The sequence below is a fragment of the Callospermophilus lateralis genome, chromosome 1 (genome assembly GCF_048772815.1).
Source record: "Callospermophilus lateralis isolate mCalLat2 chromosome 1, mCalLat2.hap1, whole genome shotgun sequence".
NCBI classification, from domain to species: Eukaryota; Metazoa; Chordata; class Mammalia; order Rodentia; family Sciuridae; genus Callospermophilus; species Callospermophilus lateralis.
The window spans coordinates 166,295,405-166,301,474 of NC_135305.1; the positions used below are offsets into that span (position 1 = coordinate 166,295,405).

General features: G+C 38.2%; 1 pseudogene; it reads left to right on the forward strand.

The window, feature by feature from the left end:
* The first annotated feature begins 4,179 nt into the window (after positions 1 to 4,179).
* Positions 4,180 to 5,839, forward strand: LOC143399459 (serine/threonine-protein phosphatase 2A catalytic subunit beta isoform pseudogene; annotated as a pseudogene).
* The last annotated feature ends 231 nt before the right edge of the window (positions 5,840 to 6,070 follow it).

Below are 6,070 nucleotides of genomic sequence, written 5' to 3' on the forward strand. Positions count from 1 at the left end.
CATTTCTTCTTTTGATAAGTGTCTATTAAAATTATTTGCCCATTTGTCAATTGGATTACATATTTATGTTGGTTGTAAAGGATTTTGAAGTGTGTGTGTGTGTGTGTGTGTGTGTGTGTGCGCGCGCACAAATATAGATACATGTGTTCATAAATAGATATTTTGGATATTAAATCTTTTTTTGAATCACTGGTTGACTAACAGTGTCTCCCATTCTGTAGGTTGTCTCTTAACTCTGTTAAATGTATCTTTTGCTGTGCAGAAACTTTTTTAGTGTGATATAATACTATTTGCCTGTTTTTGCTTTTAGTATATTACCCCATAAATCTTTGCCATGCTGATGTCTTGAAGCCTCACCCACAATTTTGCCTGTCTGCAACTTCCCCAATGTAGATAAATGGACATTCCTTTGAAGCAGCAGTGTAGAGCAATCTCTCAGAAAAGGAGGTGTTACTGCATCCATGTGAACTGTGCTGATGCTTAGGACTGTGTGGGCACTGGTTGGGCTTCAGGCCTCAAAGAGCAAAAGACCAGGATTCCCTGGAGAGTTCTGGTAAGTGAGGCTTCAGCTGTTTGCATTTTGAGCTTCACACCCAGAGGTCTCTTTACTCCTTCTTGGTGCCTCATGACAATTGGCCTGGCACTGTGACCCCTTGCCCATGAGTCCTGGAGGGGTAGTTCTCTGAAAATTAACAGCACAGCATCTCCCCAATTCATGCCTTTACACATGGAGAAGAAACTTTCATTACACTGATGAGTCAGAACATCTTAATTATTATTAACCCAAACACCACAGTTAAGCAGGTAAGATTTAGGGAATTCCACTCTCATGTTCAAGATTGCTCTTTGACTAGCAATAGTCTGTAGAGTTAAGTAGAGAAAATTCTATAAAATGGAACTTTTTTACTAACTCTGTCAAACACACACATTAATCAGTTAAAATGAGCTATGCAATTAGAATAAGATTTTTTAAAGTCTCTTCCTTTTTATTAGGTGTACTCAAAGAACAAATTAGAAAGAAATATTAAGGCTGTGGGTATTGATTATAGGAATGCCATTTTCCTAGGATGTGCAAAGTATTGAAAAAATGATAAATAAATAAGCTTAAGTCAGAATATAAAACACAACAGAACCACATACACAAACTTATTCTTTAAAACAGGGAATTATATGGCTTAAAACAAAATTCTGGATATGAATTTCCACTTTGAATTTGTGGGTGTGCTGCCAAGATATTGGGTATTTGAACTACAGATAAACAGTTTATAATCCAGAGAAAGTTTAATCACTCAATTCCTAAGAATCTTAAATGATGATTGTAATATGCCATTTTTTTTAAATTGACATGATAATTTTTTAAATTGACATACTAATTATACACATTTATGAGTTATGATGTGAGGTTTTGATTCATGTGTATTTTTAGTAGTGATCAACCAGGATAATTAGCATATCCATCATATTAAAATTTTATCCTTAATTTATGCCATTTACATTCAAAATCCCCTCTTCTAGATACTTTGAAATATAAAATGCATTATGATTAATTATAATTTTCAGAGTAACAGTAGGCAATTTCTAAAAGAATTCCCTCTAGAAAGTTATTTTATTATTCATTTTTTGTGTATATGTCCTTAAAAAAGTTTTGAGCCTGGGATAACCAGAGAGATGATTGTCCCAGCCTGAACACTTTCAGAGTGAAAGGGAAATTTATTAATAACTAAGCTGAGGCCATAGTATTCAACTGGCGATTCGGGGTGAACTTTCTGGAAACTAAATGTCAGCATCATTGTGGCCTTTTCTGTATTGGTTTCACCTACATTGCTCTGGTGCTTCCTTTTGGTGCTCTCTGAACTCTTCATAGAGATTTAAAATATGCAAAGTAACACTGAGGAGGGATCTTTATAAAGAAGCCCTTAGAAGAGTAGGAAACTGGGGTAGGGATATAGCTCAGTTGGTAGAGTACTTGCCTCACACGAACAAAGCCCTGAATCAAATTTTCCACCACCACCACCAAAAACAAACAAACAAACAAACAACAACAACAACAACAAAAACCTCAGTAGTTATGAAGAGAGGCAGAACTGTGATATTTGTACCCTTATTAACTTTGGGAAATAAAAGCAAGATTTTTGACCTCATCTGCCTTGTTTTCCTCCTTTTTCACCAGGGTTTGGTATAAAGGATAAAGAGCATAGTAAAGCATTTAGTACTTTATAGCATTTTGGTAAGCACTCAATAACTATAGCAATTATCATTTAAAATTTTTTTTAATGACGCAATTGTTCAGACTTACACACAGCAAAAATTAAGTCTGAGTGACCCCAAGCCCTAGTTTATTTTTCTTCTTCTTTTTCTCCTCTTTCTCCTTGTCCTCCTCCTTGTTCTTCTTCTTCTTATAATGGGGATTAAACTAAGGGTCCACATTCCCAAATATTTTCATTTTGAGTCAGGATATTGCTAAGTTACTTAGAGCCTTGCTAAGTTGCTGAGGCTGGTTTTGAACCTGTGATCCTCCTGTTTCAGCCTCCCTAGTCACTGGAATGACAGGTGTGCACCACTATGACCAGCTGAAGACTCATTCTTGCAGAAGCCTGGGAGAACCAGAAGTACCGAAATAAGATCTTCTCATACTTTATGAACTGTTAAAACCATCATTCCTTGGGAAGAAGCACCTTGAAAAGAGAGCTGAGGAAAGGTCCAGGGAAAGATTTAACTTCCTGAGCTTTTATAGTGTGGCTATGGTCTGGCCTGCCTTTTCCTTGGTGACACCACTGTATTTTTGTAAGATGCTGGCAAGATGGACTCTTTAGTTTGCATGATTTGAATTGAAACCATTCTTATTCTTGGTTTTTCAAATGTAGCAAATCAGGATGTTACGAAATAAGTGATTTGAAAAATGTGCAGGACTGAAAACTTTTTTTAAGAGAAAGAAGAGCAACTCTGTTTCATTAGGTGCTGGCTCAGCATTTTCTAATAGAAATGTCATATACATGCAAATAGAGCCACACATTGGTACAAAAGACACACAGTGCTTCCTATCTAATAAGTGAAATAGTGTGTTTATGGGGGTTAGGGCTGTGTACTGCATTCTCACTTGTGCAGCCCCACTGAAGACTCAGGGGCTCAAGATCATGAATGGTGGCTCAAAGGCTCAAGGTCATGGATGGCCATCCAACTGTCTATTCAGTGTGAGCAGCCACATCCATCCACATTTGTGGGTTAAACAACAGGATGTGCTGCATTATGCCATTCTAAGACCGTTGTTTCTCAGCCACCTGGTTTCAAACTTGTGAACTCTGCATTTGATGTTGAAAACTAAGTGTGTATCATGCAGGACATTTTAAAACCCAGAATCTGATGTGACTAAAACATCTTTTGAACGCTTATGTGGACACCAATCCTGAGAAAATTTTTCTTAACTAACTACAGAGCAAAAGACATTGATAGTTGGGCACAGTGGTGCAGCCTGTAATCCCAGCAACTCCTGAAACTGAGGCAAGAGGATCGCGAGTTCAAATCCAGCCTCTGCAAACCTGAGGTACCAAACAACCGAATGAGACTCTGTCTCTAAATATAATACAAAATAAGGCTGGGGATGGGTCTCAGTGGTAGAGTGCCCCTAAGTTTAATCCCTGGTTAAACCCCCCAAAGAAACAAACAAACAAAAAACTTTGACAAGGGACAATGCTATCCATCTGAGGTTATGGGGAAAACTTGAGCCATAAGAGTTTCATTTAACTGTTATTTTGATAGAAAAGTGGCATTGAAAGTGCAAAGATAGGAATAATCATTTGAAAAAAATGATGGTTCAAATTCAATTAATACAAAAGGATTGGGGAAGGGGTGAGAGATCCTGGAGCAGCCAGCAAGAGGGAGGAGAGCCAAGGCCCAGACCACGCTCCCTGCTAACATCCCACATGTTCCACGGGCTCCCTGGGCATGGCCAGCAGGGCATGGGTCAGGGTCTCCTGGAGTCTGCCTTGGGAGTTGCCCCAAGACTCGCAGCGGCCTTCCTCCTTTCCTTTTGTCCTGCTGGGGGCCTGCTGCTAAGAGGACAGCCTGGGTGTAGCAGGCCAGGGAGGGAGGGGAATGGGAGGAGGAGGGGACACCAATGATGACTAGGCATCATCAGGGAGCTAGTCCTGTGCTTCCAGCCACTGTATGAGTGTCAGAGAGCTTAAGGAGAACCAAGTGCAGACACTGTGTGAAAAAGCTAAGCAAATTATTTAAATTAATTAATTAATTAATTAATTTGTTGGAAGTAGTTTGCATGCAGCAGAATGCATTTCAGTTCATAGTACACATGTGGAGCATAATTTTTCATTTCTCTGGTTGTACACAAAGTAGAGTTACACCATTCCTGTCTTTATACATGTAATTAGGGTAATGATGTCCATCTAATTCCACCATCTTTCCTACCCCCATGAATTTTCCCTTTCCCTCCAACTTTTTTTTTTCTTTTAATTTTCTAGTTGTAGATTACACAATATCTTTATTTTATTTATTTTTTTTTATGGGGTGTTGAGGATTGAACCCAGGACCAGAGCTCTTCCACTAAACTACAACCTCATCCCCCTCCCTCTCTCCTCTTTACCCCATCAAGGTTTCTCCATTCTTCCCATGCTCCCCTCCCATTATGGGTCAGCATCCACTTTTAAGAGACAGAACATTTGCCCTTTGTTTTGGGGTGATTGGATTTCTTAGCATGATATTTGCCAAGGCCATTCAGTTTCCTGCAAATGCCATAATTTTATTCTCTTTTAATGCTGAATAATATCCTATTGTGCATATGTACCATAGTTTTTTTATCCATTCATCAATTGAAGGACATCTAGGTTGGTTCCTTAGTTTGGCTATTGTGAATTGTGCTGCGATAATCAGTGATGTGTCTGCCTCACTGTAGTATCTGATTTTAAGTCCTTTGGGTATAAACCCAGGAGTAGGATTGCTGGGTCAAATGGTGGTTTTACTTCAGATTTTCTAAGTAATTCCATACTGCTAGAAAGGCTAAGAAAATTTTAATAAAATAATCAAATGTGCAAAATAATCAAATGTGGTAGATGTGCATGGCCAATTCCATGACCTTATGGAACTCTTTAGGATTTGTGGAAAATCACCAGATACAAACTATCTATTCATGGGTGACTATGGAGGTTATAATTCTGTGTAGACTGTGACTCTTCTTGTAGCATCAAAGTTGCATTATCCAGAACACATGACAATATTGAGGGAAAAATCACAAAAACCAACAAATTACCCACATGTATGGTTTTTATGATGAATGTCTACTAAAGTATGGAAATGCCAATGTTTGGAAATATTTTACAGGTGTATTTGATTGTCTTCCACTTACAGCTTTAATATATGGACTGATATTCTGCCTCCATGGTTGCCTTTCTTCATCCATTAGATATGCTGGACATATAAGAGTCCTGAATTATTTACAAGAAGTTCTGCATAAGGGCCCTGTATGTGATCTGTTATGGTCAGATTCAGATGATGTGGTGGCTAGGGTATTTCACCACGAGGAGGTGGCTACATGTATGGACAAGACATTTCTAAAACATTTAACCATGTCAATGGTTTCACACTGGTTTCTCATGCTCATCACCTTGTAATGGAAGGATATAATTGTTGCCATGATTGGAAAATGGTTACCATTTTCAGTGCACCCAATTACTATTATGATTGTGGGAACCATGCTGCTATCATGGAACTATAGGACACTTTAAAATATTCCTTTCTTCAGTTTAACCCAGCACCTTATTTTACCATGGGACACCCTCACACTACTTCCTGTAAATTTCTCCAGGGAAAACTTGCTTTTATATGTTGAAATATATATATATATATATATATATATACTTAAAAAATAAAGTTATATATACACACAGAGAGAGAAATACCTTCTTTTTGGGTTTTAGATAGCCCCTCTGACCCAGCTCCCACAAAGGAGTCAAGGTAGGCAAGAAGAAAGAGAAAAAGCACACTTGGAACCAGGTTTGATTGGGAGAAACCATTCAAATTAGGCAAGAGGTAGGATTACAAAGGTTGAGGGTAATTCAAA